Raw genomic sequence first — 16,660 nt, forward strand, 5'->3', positions numbered from 1 at the left:
TTTGGGTTAGGGTTGGGTGCTCCATTACGATTTTTCGGCCTACCCTTGCGTCGCTGGCCATTGTCATGTGCGTTGGTATTAGCCACAAAGTCCATGTTACCATCCGCTTTACGCTTGCCTCCTCCACCATTGCCTGCCCAGTGATGCTGCTGACCTTTGGAGTTGCTGTTCTTCTTCCCTTTCCCTGTCTTGTCATCATCAGATTCGGGATCCTTGGTACTATCAGAATCAGCATATTTCACCAAAGCGGCCATGAGGGTCCCCATGTCGGTGCAATGACGCTTCATCCGTCCCAACTTCAGCTTCAGGGGTCCAAACCGGCAGTTGCCTTCTAGGGTTAATACTGCGGTGTCAGCGTTGATGCGGTCTGAGGAGTGCAACACTTGTGAAACCCGGCGCACCCAATGAGTCGTTGATTCTCCTTCCTCCTGGACGCATGCAGCTAAGTCCACTATCGACATAGGCTGTTTACAGGTATCTTTGAAATTGCTGATAAACCGGGCTCGTAATTGGGCCCATGAACTGATAGAATTAGCCAGCAAGCTTTTTAACCAAGTACGGGACGTTCCTTCGAGCATCATGGTGAAGTATTTCGCACACACCGCGTCATCCACATCAAGCATCTCCATGGACATCTCATAGCTCTCCACCCATGTCTCTGGAGGTTGATCCGCCGTGTAATTTGGTACCTTGCGCGGGCCTTTGAAATCCTTGGGCAGGCGCACGTTGCGTAAAGCGGGGATAAGGCAAGGCACCCCCAAAGAACTAGAAGTAACACCAGGTTCAGTCAAGGTGGTTGGACGAACTGGCGTGAGCTGCCGAGCCTGATGCTGTGTGGCTAACTCGGCCTCCCTGCGCGCGCGGGCCCGGTCCACCACTCCCTAAGCGTCATCAGCACCACCCGCCGGGTTGTTGTCACGAGGTACCCCACGTCGTTCATTACTCGACACTGCCGGTTTATCCATATGTCTGCTATAGCTCCGGCTTGGACGGGGGGTCGAGTGGATCCGGTCGCGGCTGTACGAGTACGCTTCCTGTTGGGCCAAAGCTGTCCTTAGAAGTTCCTTGACCCGTCACGTCTCTACTGCCTGCGGCGAGTCACCTTCAATTGGAATGGCCTCCAGCCGTGCAGCAGCGGCAACAAGATTGTCCATTGAGTTGGAGTAGTGGCCTGGAGGTGTTAAAGCAGCCTAAGGTACAACGGTGTTTTGACGAGGCGGGTCCATCTGACGAGGCTGAACCGGTGCACCGGTCCCAGGGGCTTCTGCCCAGTTTCCCTCCAGCGGATTGCCGGCTCTTGGTCCTGGAGTGTTGAAAAGGTCTCTGGCCTCGAAAACCGGAGGTAAGCGGGATCGGTGCTTCCTCCTCATGACTTCATGCGATGCGCTCTGGTCCAACATAAGCTTGTAGGCCTGTGCGTCTAAAGCGGCCCGCTCTGCAGTCATCCTGGTGTCCTCAGCCGCCAGATCCGCCTTGGCCTGGGTGATCTGTTCCTTTACCTTTGCAATCTCCGCGTTGTGAACGTCCTGATCCGGCGGATTAACTTCCGCCATAAGCACAGCCAACACATCAAATAGTTCTGATAGAACCTGAGCCGGCGGGCGCACAGGGCCTCCTGCCCCGGCACCCGTCGCCGCTGCTGAACCGGAGATCGTTGCCGCAGCTGTCGAAGAATGAAGCGCTGCTTATGTTCTAGCCATGAATATTCCAACCCGGTTGGGCAGATCAGAGGGGTCCGGAATACTATCGCCATCGGAACAACTCCCAATCCGGCCATCTTGTAGCTGATAAAGAGATTCGGTTTCTCCGGTCGAAGATTCGTCACCGGAACAAACGACGGTCGCGCCGTGAAATTCCGATCCGTCCTCATAATTTCCTCCATGGATGACTCCCATGAAGGCACGCTTCATGGCCAGTTTAACCCGGGTGGATCGCGCACGCTGAGCCGTCTCGACGAGGTCGGTGCAGATGTCCGGCTCAGGGCCCGGTTCACCGATCTTGCCAATGAAAACATGAATGCTACCAAAGGGGACCCGGTACCCGTACTCAATTGAGCCGGCCTCGGGGCCCCAGCCTGCGTCGTCGATGTAGAGCTTGCCGCGACGACTCTTAGTCATCCGGCCTACAGCGTAGCCCTCGAGTCCTTCAAAGCGGCCCTCCAAGAACCGGAAACCATCGTGCGATGGCCCCACGGTGGGCGCCAACTGTCGTGGTTTTGTCACGGCAGATGTCCTAGAGAAAGGACTTAGTCGTGGAGCCATCGCGACAGGTTAGCTTGAAGGGGTTAAAGCGTACACAAGGACGCAAGAGAGTTTATACTAGTTCGACCCCTTCGAGGAAGGTAAAAGCCTACGTCTAGTTGTTATGGAATTGATGGGGTTTCGATGACTAGGGAGCAAACAAGCTTCTCCTATGTCTCGAGTTGTTGTCTGTTGTCCTTGAACCGCCGCCGGGTCGTCCCCTTATATACACGGGTGACTCCCGTCGGCTTACGGAGTCCCAATACCGGCTCATAGATGTGTCCGGTTTGGTCTCTACTTATTCCTAACTTACAATACAGGTTAACTACTAACGCCGGTTTACGGCTACAGGCCTTGAACCGACCATGGGCCTTGAGCCCTCCTCTGTCTTCTTGGGCTTTAACATACTTAACTACTGACGAAGTTGACCCGGCCCAGATAGGCCGGTTTACGCCCAGTAGTAATATCCCCAACACTATTCGTCTTTCTAGAGATTTCAACAAGTGACTACATACAGAGCAAAATGAGTGAATCTACACTCTAAAATATGTCTATATACATTCGTATGTGCCAGTCCATTTGAAATCTCTAAAAAGAAAAATATTTGAGTAGTCACTCGTTGAAATCTCTAGAAAGATAAATACTCCGGAGTATATTTAAAAACCGAGGGGGTAGTGCACAACCGTGTGGGAGACTCAGCCCGGTCGTTGCGCCACATTAATAGTGAGTAATGAGCAGTCAAATCATAAGCCCCACCTTTCCCACTTTAAGTTGCTCTGAAGAAGCAACCATCAATACACTCTTCTTTGAATCCGCTCATACTACTCCATCCGTCACTGTTTATACAGCGCGCTTCAGAAAAAAGAAAAAAAATCTATGGGACCAAGGCGACTAGCGATTGGCCTGAAAAATAGCATTGATAGTTATAGCACGATGTCTATTACTAGAGGGAATAATGTGTACACACATGCATGCAGTGCTTCCACCCTGGGTACACACATGCATGCACTTACTCCACTCCGTAGTAGTATAGTACATGGAGAGAAAATTGTGGACTTGATTGTGGTTACCACGCCCTAATTAATTGAGCATTAAACCAAACGCGTCTAAAGTCTCTCTGGTGGTGGAAATGCATTGAGAGAAATGCATCATAATGAAGCGCGCCCTGTAAACTGTGACGGAGGGAGGAGTAGTATGAAGGTGCAAAACCAAGTACGCGTATGGCCAGTCGGTCAACGCACGTCCTCTTGGCATATCACTGAAATGTGGGACAGGAGTGTGAGCAAACCGATCTCAATTGACGGCAAAGAGCCAACCCACCGTTCCTTGAGAGAGACGAGGAGCGAGAACACACAGATAGGCTCGCACGGAGGCCAAGATATACTCCAGCATGGTTGGTTGATCGATATCATTCATTACATGTTGGGCTGCCGTTTTCCGCCCTTCTCCCAAATAAACGTGTACTTTATCAGAGATAAAAAAATAAGAGCACAGACGCTCCACCATGTGGTTCTAGTAGTAGTACTACTCGTACTACTGTGCTTGTCTCTTCGCCTCTTCGTGAAGTCGAACAATGATGGTACTCCGCATGTTGGGTACTACAGTGTATGCCTCTCACAATCTGACACCGAATGGACTGATGCATGTCCACCAAGGGTAGGTTGCATTAGTCAAAAGGCGTAAGCGAGCTTCACCTTGTCCTGCAACCTTCTCCTCGTTCTGCGAGTTGACGGGACACATAAAAAAGTAGTGCTAGTCCATACTCCCTCCTTTCCAGTTAATATGGCTTCAAAACTACTACGCAGATGATACTTGTTCGGACGAAAGATGGACAATGGTGAATCCATTAGCATGTCGTAGTTTGCTCATAGGCAGGGACGGCTTGATTAGCACTGTCATGCAAGAATCGTGCACCATGAGTCGTCTGCATAGCAGCGCTCATATGGCTTAATCTTTTTTGCGGGTAAATGAGAGAGCTTTATTCATATATAAGCATTCTTGGGACGATCAGCCAAGATACTGGTCACTAGGAAGCGAGGTACCCCGCAAAAAAAGAAGTAGGAAGCGAGGTGTTTCATCAAGCCAGCTCTCGGCCACATTCAAAGTGCAGCAAGCACGGTTCGCACGAAGATGCGCCGCAAGGTTTGCTGACCTGTTTACATGCTGAATAACAAAAAAAGAGGAAATATTACCGAGTGCTACTATTTGTAATAGGATATGAGCCAGAATTAAGTGAGAATTGTGGCGAGTGTTCCATGCAATCAACTTCCATTATCACATGGAGAACCCTCGAAGAGAACCAAATGTGTTGAAGATTGCTTTATCACATTTTAAAATTATAATAAGAGTGCAGACGCTCCTCCATCCGGTTCCTAGTACTAGTATAGTACGTACCTTTATAGACTATAGTAGTAGTACTAGTAAACTTTGCGCTTGGTTGTTCGCCTATTCGGGAAGTCGAACAATAATAGCACTAGTAGTAGTATAGTTTATGCTTCTGGCAATCTGACACCGAATTAATTGTTGCACGTCCACCGCCTGAGCGAGGGAGAGCTTGCATTAGTCAAAAGTTTCTCCTTGTCCTGCGAGCCACCGCACGCAAGCTTCTCCCGTCCTGCAACCTTCTCCTCGTTCGGCAAGTTGACGGGACACAACAAAGTAATGCTAGTCCATACTGCCTCCTCTCCAGTTAATATGGCTTAATTTCAAACGAGATAAATACACTGTCTGTCACTGTATATTTGTAAAAATACGGTCAGTGGACTTCATAATACGCTCATTGCGCTCAAAATATATATATATATTTTCCGGTGTTTATACGGTCACTAGCTCACCCTGATTGAGTATGTGTGTGCATGCACGTGTAGGTTGAGCACTTGAGCGTGACCGTGTGTGTTCCGTCGTGTGCTCGGACATGCATGCATTAGGGCGTCGCGCGTGTTTTTGCATCCATGTGTACGTGTGACTGTTGCATACACGTAGGGGGAGTACGTGTAGGGGCCACTAAGGAGCAGTCAAATCACACAGTAAGTTAGTCGGAAGAAGCAACCATCATTTCACTCTTGAATGACACGTACGCAATATAAAATGGTTGATATGGAGAGAAAAAGAAAACCACTATATATACACTAGCAAGAGCCTAAGCTACAAGCCTGCTTGCTTAGATTGCTCTCTTCAAAAGCATAGAATGACGGGCCTGATCCCGCAGCTGGGGGAAGGGAACAATGTTCTGCATAGACACGGTCGACATCGGCGAGGGAGAAAACCCACAGTCGGTGCGTCCCAATCGGGGGGTCACCGCGTTATGGGCCGATGTCGCGTCCCAACCGCCCTTCTAGCTACAGCCCGACGTCCCAAGTAGTCCATCTTCCTTTTGGAGCCGGCTTGCTCCACTGCCGTAGCTCCATCTCCATGTCGATCTTTCTCTACTTCTACCGGCTTCTACTTGTGATAAGTTTATGTCTCATGAACTAGTGCCAGTACTATTATTCTAATCACACTTCTTCAATATCTTTGCCATCAGGGATGCTCAGGTCAATTTTAGTGGAACTACACAAAAGCATCATATGATCCGAGGGTGCCAGCCGTCTTTCCTTCGACAGGTTCTACCTGGCTAGGAAACTAAATCATGTTTAGGGTTTAGGGTTTAAGTCGTAGTGACCCCATCAGTAGTTTTTCTTTCATACACGCTCTCACAACTTTTTTCTTTAGTTGTGAAGTAAATATTGGCTATGATCTGTGAATCATTGAGATGCATCAGCATGCGTGTTAGTTTTCCTTTGTAGTTGATGGAATGTTGAAATGGGGCAACCTTGGAATAGGAATGAAAATGGAGTGGAAAGTTTCCATTTTTCCAGAGAAAAAATGGAAACGGAGAGAAACCAACGTTTCGTTTCATTGGATCGCGCCATCGAGCAAAACCAACGTTTAAATCACGTATGTCGTGTTCGTGTCTCACCCTCCTCCATGGCTCGACCCCACACGGTCGCTCGGCATTCCACTCACCGCAAACCGAGTATACGATAACTTTCCCGCCTGCTTGTCGATGGATCGCGCCATGGAGTACTAGCACTACTGGAAGAGATTGACGAGTTGGGGGAGGACAGCTAGCTATAGCACGGACTCCCAAGAACTTTTTACATGCATGCTATAGCCGGCTATTGCGACCTTTGAACGCGGAGCAGCCGTGTGCACCCGGAAGCGGCGCGGGCGACGCTCTCTCGGCCGGCGCGCCGCTTCAATGCTGGCGCCAGTGAGAGGTCGCGTCCGCTCTGGCCGGGCATGAATGCGGCACTGACTGTTTCGGGCGGGAAGCACGCGCGGGTGATGAAGAGGGTTCGGGTTGGTCAGGACCGGCCGTGGTAGTGGTCCGGACGTGCGCAAACAAGAGATGTTGTACGTTAATATTGCTGCGTATATAATTAACAACGTAAATAATGTGCCAGTTGGACAAATATGATTGGAGATGGAGATGGAAATGAAATTTTATGTAAACACGGATATGCATGTCTATGTCTATGTGTGTGTGTGTGACGACTCTCGCGACCTGGAAGCGGGGGCGTGTTTTTGATCGAGTTTTCTTTCTTGGTACGTTAGAAAATTAGTTTGTCTAATTCACATCTAGATGTTATTTAAGGATATCACATCTAAGCTCCCACAAGTACATAATGTAGCAACAAGAAACAAAAATAAACTAGGAAAAAAAAGACCACAAACAGAGTGGACATCAACTTAGGGTTTGCACTCTCCACACGCTCGCCGCACTACATATATTTTACACGCTGGAGGCTCAATGTTCATTTGCTAGGGTTTGCTATATTCACAGTCTCTCACCCTCTCTTCACCAGATCTAAACAAGACTGCGTTGGCCTCTTTTCTCTCTCCCCCCTCACAGCTGGTGAAGGAGGCGTCCGTATCCCGTCGCACCGGGAAGGGGAGGAGGTGCAACGTTCACTCTATCGCCTTCGGCGAGGGAGGCAATCCATTTCCGGCTGCACTGTTCTCTTTCACCCAACGCCTGCGCGGGAGGGCCACCGACCCCTTCTTCCTCACTGCCGTACGTAGTGTGGGCAGATCCGACCTCCCACCGCACGCCTTGCCACATGCCGACGACCCTAAGGTATAAGTTTCTTTGAAACCGTAGTTGCTCTAGCTGCACGTGGATCTTTTTCGATCTGTAGTCGAATCTAGGTCTTGGTTCAAAGAAGAAAGAATGGTTCGGTGGGCTGGAGCAAGAATCTAGGACGTGGTTTAATGAGGAAAGGAGGGGCGGAAAGTAGTATAGACTGGCTATCCAGCCGCTTTGTAGGTCGAAAAGGGAAAAAGGGGGTAACCCAGTACACACATCTGTAAGGAACCGATCTCTTTGTTGAAAAGGGAAAGAAACCGGGGGGGTCGGGTAGTTTGTGCAGGACTAGATTTGCTGCCCTCACATAGGAAGAAGGTTCAAAGAGAACAAATATGGGACCAGCGCATATATGCTGCTTGGCTACATACTCTGCATCACCCATTTATATGTGTGGACGCACATGGTGCTGGCATGTCCCATACAACTATTTTGCTGCTGTTAATCTAAGAATGCCGCCGGAAAATTGAAGCAATGCCACTATTAAAAGTAAATTACATTTTTTAACGAATGTTGTTTAAAAAAATGTCTCTGTTAATATGAATTAATGCAACCGTTTTAGAAATGCTACTGTCCTACTTTGTTTTCCATCCAAGATAAGTTAGATGCTTCTTTCTGTCACCGTTTGTTTCATCCTCCTTTATCGGCAAGTAATTGTTTCCTTTTTTCCTCTGTTAAAACAGGGGTATCGATTCAACTTGTTGCTATTGCGACATTTTGCTTCGCTACTCGAAACACTTATGTTTTAAGAGTGTTTTGTGCAGTTCAACTTGAATGTCACACCGGTGACTTTGCTTAATTTTGGTGGAACTGCACAAAAGGAGATCGAGATTTGTTTCTAGTCTTCGTATCGATTCAACTTTTTGCTATTGCGACATTTTGCTTCTCTACGTGAAACACTTTGCTTGATTTCAGTGCAACTGCACAAAACGAGATTGGATTTCCTATTCGTGTTGGCAGATTCGTATTTTATCTTGTCCGTCTCATGAAAGGTCAGTATAGGCCTTCATCCACATGATTGTGCAGTGTGCTTTGAGATGTTGTGCTACTTGTATTGGTACTATTTTAAATAAATGTTGAATTGAAGCTATTGTATTACTGTCTTTTCCCATTAAGTAGTGAACAAAAATGGGACCAACCCAGACATGATGCTTGTTGCTTTGTTACAACAAACTCTGCATCACCCCCTTTATAAGTAGATGGAAGCACATACTGTTGTTGCGCCCACTCTCCCTTGGAACTGTTTATGCTTTTTGTTAATCTAATGCCGCGGGTAAAATTAAGCAATGCCACTCTCAGAATTAATTAACTACTGAATCTTAGTTCAAAACTGCAACACTTGTTAGGAATGGTACTATCCTGCTTTGTAGTTCTTTCTACATGTTTAACCAAGGCATTGTTAAGATAATGTCTCTGTTAAAATGAATCAGTTGCATTGTTTTAGGAATGGTACTTTTTTGCTTTGTCGTTCTTTATACATGTTGAAACAAGGCATTGTTAAGATAATGTCTCAGTCAATATGAATGAATCACACTGATGGAGAATTGCTACTCTCCTACTTTGTTTCCCATTAAGATAAAGTAGATTAGTAGATGCTTTTCTTCTGGGAGTACAAGTCATCAACCATTATTTCTCAGCAATTGTTTCCCTTATACCTATTGTTGCTTACAGGGATATCAAAATTAAAGCTCGGTTTTATTCTGACTTCGATTTTAGTTGAACTTCACAAAAGGATCCAATGTGTCCAAGGCAAACTGCTGCATTACTGGGTCCACTTGGTCGTTCCACTTTGCAGAAAGAAGCAGTCACTGTTTGCGCTACATTACAGAAGGAATGACCGATAAGCTTTACAGAGTATTATTAGACACTGGTGACATGACTAGTCTGCAGAGACCATTGGCAATTTAACAACACGTGGAGTGCCCTGGGCAAAAAGTGCCCAAACAAGTACAAGAAGCTACGACAGGACGATCATAGGCATTACATATTTTGAATGGGAAAAGCTTGTCAAAGTTTAATCATTGATGTTAGCAAGAAGACGTTAGTTTAATATACTGGAATTGGAAAACCTTGTCAAAATTTGCTCATTGATGTTAGCCAGAAGACATGCATTTGATATTTTTGAGTGGGACGCCCTTGCTGTGAGCAGCGTCGAGTGTTTTTTCCTATTCCTGTGTTTAGTTTAGAAGTAAATAGTTACTCTGCTGAGATATTCCTGTGTTAAGAGTTTGTTCTAAATATTGTCTATGTAATGCCAGGCCTTGTGTTTGATTGCAAAGTTGAGCTTGGAATGTTGTGGCATGCGGCATCACGAGCTGTTCACCGTGCCTCCTGAGAATAATGCATCGTAATGTTTTGCATGTCGATCTAATGCCAGTGATTTGCTTGTTAAGAAGATCATACTCTTCTGTTTTTTCCGTGCTTAAGAAGTTCATCGTCTGATGTTTCATTCATAGCCTATACGACAAGTCGGGTAGGTTAGACGTCAAACCATATGATCTTCTGACCAACTCATGATATTAGGCCGTGATTGGATCGTCGTTTTCCAACCAAAACCGCTTGTAAAACTGACGCTTGTAAATTAAAGCAGATGGTCTCGGGCGAAGGCGCTTGGTTGGTTGATTTTGACTAGTAAAATATCGGAAGTACTTCACACACGATAAAAATGCTGAACGACACTCGGACGATTGCTAATCCAGCCGTTAGCTGCTGTTTCAGCCTTACCCATGGATGGCATGATACGCACGTCGTGCATGTATCGTCTGGTAATGTCGTCCATATAGCAGTGCTCGTAAAATATACACTGGTCTCTCAAATTACACGCGTAACCCGTCGGTTTTACTTACAGACCTCGGGCCCTCGGTTTCATTACGCCTGTATTTTACGCATGGTTTCTAATGACGAGTAAATTACACTTGTATGTTAATACAAGTTTGAAATAAACCAGAGCTCCCAAGCGCGGCCTTACCGTTTCATGCCGTCTCAGTTTCTCGAAGGTGCTCATAGGTGTCCGATGATCCTGGCTTCCTAAATGAGCAGCGGGCGCTGTATCAGACCATCCGTAGGGCCCGCGAGGCCCTCTCCGTTGTCCTTCGAGTTGTTGCGCTCGCCGTGGCGCCGAGCATTGTTAACATCGTCAACGAACATGAGGATTCAGGAGATGACTTTATTTTGAGTGGATGACACTAGGGACCCATTAGGGCCATAGCCATACGTACGCAAGTGCCTCCTTATTATGTACAACTATATTTTTTTTGCTTTCTCCTGGTTTCCTGACATCACGGTCCCACACCATTGTCAACCTATGTAGTCAATATAAACGAGAGAATTGCACAAGGTGAGGCCGACAGCTGGGACCAAGCAGCTCGAGCAGTATTTGTGTTTTTGAGGCGTGAGCACTGCAGAGTTTTTCTTGGCGATGATTTCGTTGTTGTTCAGAGGAGAGCAAGGTATTAACTGGGCGGGCTGTGGCCCGTCTAGCCCAGGCCAGATATCCAGCCCAGATACTAATTTTTTCAAGATGAAAATGGCTAGCCCAGCTATACGTCTTTTTGAGGAATACCCAGGCAAGGCCAACTTGTTATTCTCCGCCCCGCTGGGCTGCAAATCTTTCCTAGGAGGGATGCATTAGGCTTAACAGGATAATGGGATTTAAAAATAATAAATGAGATGTAATTATAAAAACTGGGCAGTAACTATAAAAAAATGCACCAAACACGAAATTAGTTTATAAAATATTATTTATAGATTTTGAAAATCTTAAGTTTTCATTGTTGCGCGCGCAATGTTTCATTGGATTTTTACGTAATACAAATTTATATTTAATCTGACTAGAAATTTCGGGATAAAAATATTTCGGACCCCATCAAAATGTGGGAAATTTTATTGAATTCTGTCTTCAACGGTTGGTTGAAATTATTAATCGTTGTCCTAGCTAGAAAATGGGCTGTACTTTTAACAAAATGTAAATGGGCTGTTGTAAATTCCATTATTCAAAAATGGGATGTACATTCTTACAAAACGCAAATGGGCTATAAGTTCTCTGCCACACACTTCTGGGCCTGCTAAGTGACGCGTCGCCTAAAAAAATAAGTTGACGCGTATCCAAGGCTTTGTCAACTTATTATAGTCAACACACGGTTCTAGCAGCAGTGGCCGTTGGATGTCTATCCAACGGATGTCGTGCTTCTTCTTCAATCTCGGATATTCTTAGCTTCGGCCGCCCAAAAAATGATTCCTCCCCCTGACGTCTAGGGCGCACCGTTTCGGAGGCTGACCTGTGGGCCTACTAAGTTGGAGCGTACCAAGGGCTTTGTCAACTTAGTCAATATAAACGATTCTAGCTTCAGTGACTGTACAATGTCCATCCAAAGGCCGTAGTGCTTCTTCAACCTCTGGTCTTCTTGCTCCAGCTACCTAAAGCAGCGTCGGTCGTGCCGCATGCTCCTGCCTCCCGTGGCCGGCTGTGCTGCCGCAGAGGCCTCACCGCCCCTACTATTCCCACCACTGGCCAGGCCCTGCGACGACGGCAGCCTCACACCGCAGCCAAACTAGTGAACCCTCGTACTTCTCTCCGCACGGGCTTCCACTGCCGCGTCTTCCCCGGCTCCGCGTCGTCCCCTTCCTAGGCCTCGCCGTCCACCGCCGTGGTGCTCTCCGCGCGGCATGGTCAACATGGTCAAGGAACGACTTCCATCGGAAGAGTACTGTATGTGGAGAGGCTGACAGCTGGGTCCACGGCCACAGCCCAGTTTTTTTGTGATTTTCCAAGTAAGTCACTTTGTCAGGCCTGTTGGGCTGCAAATCTTTCAAGACGAGGAGAGCTTTCATTCAGCTGGCCGAGAAAATGGCCCATCAGTAGTGAGAAATGGGCTGTACATTTTTAAAACACATCAAACCGGCAATTAGTTTCAAATATCTTTTTTTTCATTTCAAAATTTTAAATTACATTAATTTTTATGCGTGGAGAATTTGTTGGATTTTATATTGATATACATTTATTTTTAAAATCAGTTTGAATGTGAGTCGAAATTTCGGGATTAAAAATAGTTTGGACCGCACCGAAATGTGCAAAATTACGTATACTTTTTTAACCGTGGCCACATATGGGCTGTAATGCCAACAAAAAGAATATGGTCTCCAAAAAAACCTTAAGAATTAGCAAATGGGCTATAAGTTATTAGAAATAATGGTAGATGGGCTGTATGCTGTTTTCCACAGATTTGAGGCTTTCCTAAAAAAAGGTTGACGCACAAGAACTGACTGTTGGATGTCCATCCAACGGCCGTCGTGCTTCTTCAATCTCTGCTCTTCCTGCTCCAGCCGCTCAAACAAGCGCCGGCGAGACTGCCTGCTCCCTCCTCCCCGCGGCCGGCTGTGCTGCCGCGCAGGCCTCACCGCCCCACCGTACTCCCATCGCTGGCCTAGCCATCCCTCTACTCACCCACACCTGCTGTTATTCTCCGGCGACGGCAGACCAACCAGTAAACCCTCGTACAGTCGTACTCCCCTCCGCGTGGGAAACAACTGCCGAGTCTTTCCTGCCTCCGTATCGTCCCCTTCCTAGGCCTCGCCGTCGTCCACCGCCGTGGTGCTCTCGGCGCGGCGTGGTCAATGTGGTCAACGACCGACTTCCATCGAAAGAGTACTGTGCATGGAGACACTGACAGCTGGGTCCACGGCCGCAGCAAGGAAGTGCCTCCTTATTATGAGCAAAATAATTATTCCTCCACCTGACAGCGGGGACCCACCGGACGGGCCACCGTATTTCGCGAAAAAACGTTTGCCCCCTGACTGCTGGGACCCACCAGCTACACCTTCGCATGCAAGGAAGTGCGTCCGGGCAAAAAAAACAAAACGACTCGCCCCCTGACTGTTGGGACCCACCAGCTACATCTTCGCACGCAAGGAAGTGCCTGACAGTCGGGACCCACCTAGTTGAAGCGTACGTAGCGTTGTCATTCTGGTCGCGAATGTGTACATACATATATACTGGTGGATGTAGAGGTGTGCACGTGTCGTAGTAGAGGTGCGCACGTAGCATGTACACGTACATACAGCGGCCAGGGTGCAAGAAAGAAAATACGGCGACATATGTGTACATACGAGCGGGGTCACGAGCGCCTACTCATGCATACGTACGGCGAGGGCTCGTTGACATGGCTGGGTCGGAACGGGGAAATAACGTCGTCATCGTGTTCATGGGGAGGCAACGGAATGCGTCGTGTTCATGGGGAGGCAACGAAATGTGTCGTGTTCATCGAGAGGCAACGTAACGCGTGGGAGCCAATCGGCTGGGTCGGAACGGAATGCATGGCCGTGTTCATCAGGAGGGCTTGGACGGAACAGGCGATGGAAATAAGGCCTGGCATACCGCAGAATGGAGGAAACAGCCTTTTGTTCGACCGACCACGTTCGAAACGGGATCCTGTTCATTGGGAGGGGTGTGGCATACCACAAAATACCTCCTACGGTCGAAATGGGGGGTCCTGTTGATCGGGAGAGGTGTGCCGTACCGCAAAACGGACGAAACGGACTTGTGTTGGAGCGCTACGGTCGAAACGGGGGTCCTGTACATCGGGAGGGGTGTGGCATACCGCAAAACGGGACTCCACGAGATACTGTTCATCTCCACCGTCGACCTCCTCCAGCCTCCACGGGCTACCGTCGACCTCCTCCAGCCTCCACGGGCTCCTGTTCATCCAGCCTCCACCGCGCGCTACTCCACCGGCTACTGTTCAACCACCCCTCCACCGTCTACTGTTCGTCTAGCCCTCCACACCACGGGGTCATGTTCAACCACCCCTCCACGGGCACCCCTCCACCGTCTACTGTTCATCCAGCCCTCCACACCACGAGGTCCTATTCATCCAGAGGCAATGCCACCGCTCACTGTTCATCCAACCCCCCCCCCCCCGCAATGCTCACTGTTCATCCCTGAGGCAGCATCGATCGGCTTCAGTTAGCAGCAGTAGCGAAGGAATCGCTCGATCGGGTTCAGTTAACAGCCATCGATCGATCGCTCGGGTTCAATAACGTGTAGCCTGTAGTGCAATCGCTCGGGTTCAGTTAGAGCCCAACGCCTCGCTCGGGTTCAGTTAGAGCCAACGCCTCGCACACACGTGCGTACGTGTATGAGAGAAACACGCATTGCTTGGCCTCGACCTCCCACCGTAACCGGGAACTCCCTGAAATTTTCCTCGCCCTCGCTTCTACCACGGCTTTTTCCGTCATGGACGGCCCAAAGAATGTCATGCAGCTGCGTCTCCGGCCCGCCCAGGACGAAAAGCCCATTTTCTGTCATGATTTTTTGTCATATAAGTAGGAGCCCACCACATCTATGATGATACCGGGTTTTGTCACAATTATTGTCATAGAAGTGTCATATGTATGACAGAAAAAAATTTCGTTCGGTCCAAAAGTGTCATGGATGTGTCTTTTTTTGTAGTGGGACTTTTGTGGTTTCCATGATCTGGGGTTCCAAGCTAATGTAAAGGTTAGATTGGATCGGTTTCTCGCCGATCCCGAGATGATGCGTATGTATGCAGGCACCTTTGTACGCCATGTATGGTCTCCCAGATCGGACCATTGTATGCTCGTGGCACGAGTCCACTCGCTGAGCGGGCAGGAGAGCCCGGGAGCAAAACTCTTTAGGTATGAAGACGCTTGGCAGAAGGAGTAATCTTATGAGGAGGAAGTGACAGAAGCTTGGCATAATGGCGCAGGCAAGGAAGGATTGCTGGGGCTAAATGAGGCCTTAATGCAAATGCAAGGGAGTCTGACTAGTTGGAAAGATAAGAAGTTTGGTGACATCAAACGCAGAATCAAGAAAATCCGTAGAGAATATGAGAAAGAGACGAAAGGCTCCCTGTTTCGTGGTCCCTCTTCTAGGGAGCGAGAACTTGCCAGACAACTTTCAGATCTGCTTCATAAGCAAGAGATCATGGCAAGGCAACGATCAAGGATCGGGTGGTTGAAAGCTGGTGACCGCAATACGGGTTTCTTTCATGCCCAAGCATCCGCAAGGCGAAGTCAGAATAGAATCACGTGTCTACAAGCTGTGGATGGATCTTTATGTGTGTAGAAGGAAGAGATCAATGCTAAAGTGCAGAACTTTTATGATGGGCTGTATCAGGCCCAAGATGACACAAATATTGATGCAGTGCTGCACCATGTACCTGCAATGGTGAATGACCAGATGAATGCTAGGCTCCTCCGTCCTTTTTCAGCAGAGGACGTTAGTGTTGCGCTATTCTCAATGGGCCCCTACAAAGCACCAGGTGTGGATGGCTTCAATGTTGGGTTTTACCAATGCCATTGGGAGCTCATCAAGGAGGATGTGATGTCCGCGGTGCTTGGTTTCTTAAATGGTGGCTATATGCCGAGGGTAATGAATAAAACAGTAATTGTACTTATACCAAAAGTAAAGAATCCTCAAAATATTACCCAATGTAGACCAATTTCTCTTTGCAATGTCATTTATAAGATCTGTTCTAAAGTTCTTGCTAACCGGTTGAAGGAGATCTTAGATGATCTGATTGTAGAAGAGCAGAGTGCCTTCGTTCTTGGAAGGCTAATTACAGACAATGTGCTAACTGCTTACGAGTGCGTTCATTCGATGAAGAGGAAGAAAGGGAAGCAGGGCTATTGTGCTGTGAAGATTGACATGATGAAGGCATATGACCGTGTTGAGTGGATTTATCTGTAGGGTATGATGCAACAGCTAGGCTTTGAGGAAGCCTGGATATCGTTGGTTATGCGGTGTGTCTCCACAGTGAGTTTTCAGGTGAAGGTAAATGGGGAGTTATTACCCTCATTCAGGCCTACAAGAGGATTAAGGCAGGGGGATACAATCTCCCCATACTTGTTCCTGCTGTGTGGTGAAGGATTATCTTGTATGCTAAAAAACTATGATGGTGGCTGGATTGATAGAGGAATTCGGGTCAGTACAAGAGCTCCATGGATATCCCACTTGCTTTTTGCTGACGATTGTTTGATTTTCATGAAATCAGATCGCAGGAGTGCTATGAGATTAAACTCCATTCTTCAAGACTACTCTAGTGGTTCTGGTCAGAGTGCCAATTTGGCAAAAAGTTCGGTCTTTTTTAGTCCGAATTGTGGTGCTTCTAATAGAAGAGGAGTGAAGAACACACTGAACATCCAACGGGAAGCACTCACAGAGAAATATCTTGGCCTCCCTACGGCCGTCGGCAGATTGACGGAGCAACATTTTGAGCATCTCAGTGATTGAGCTATAAGGAAGGTACAAGGATGGTGTGAACAGTTGACATCGTGT

Source organism: Triticum urartu, chromosome 2, assembly GCF_003073215.2.
Source record: "Triticum urartu cultivar G1812 chromosome 2, Tu2.1, whole genome shotgun sequence".
In the NCBI taxonomy this organism is placed as follows: Eukaryota; Viridiplantae; Streptophyta; class Magnoliopsida; order Poales; family Poaceae; genus Triticum; species Triticum urartu.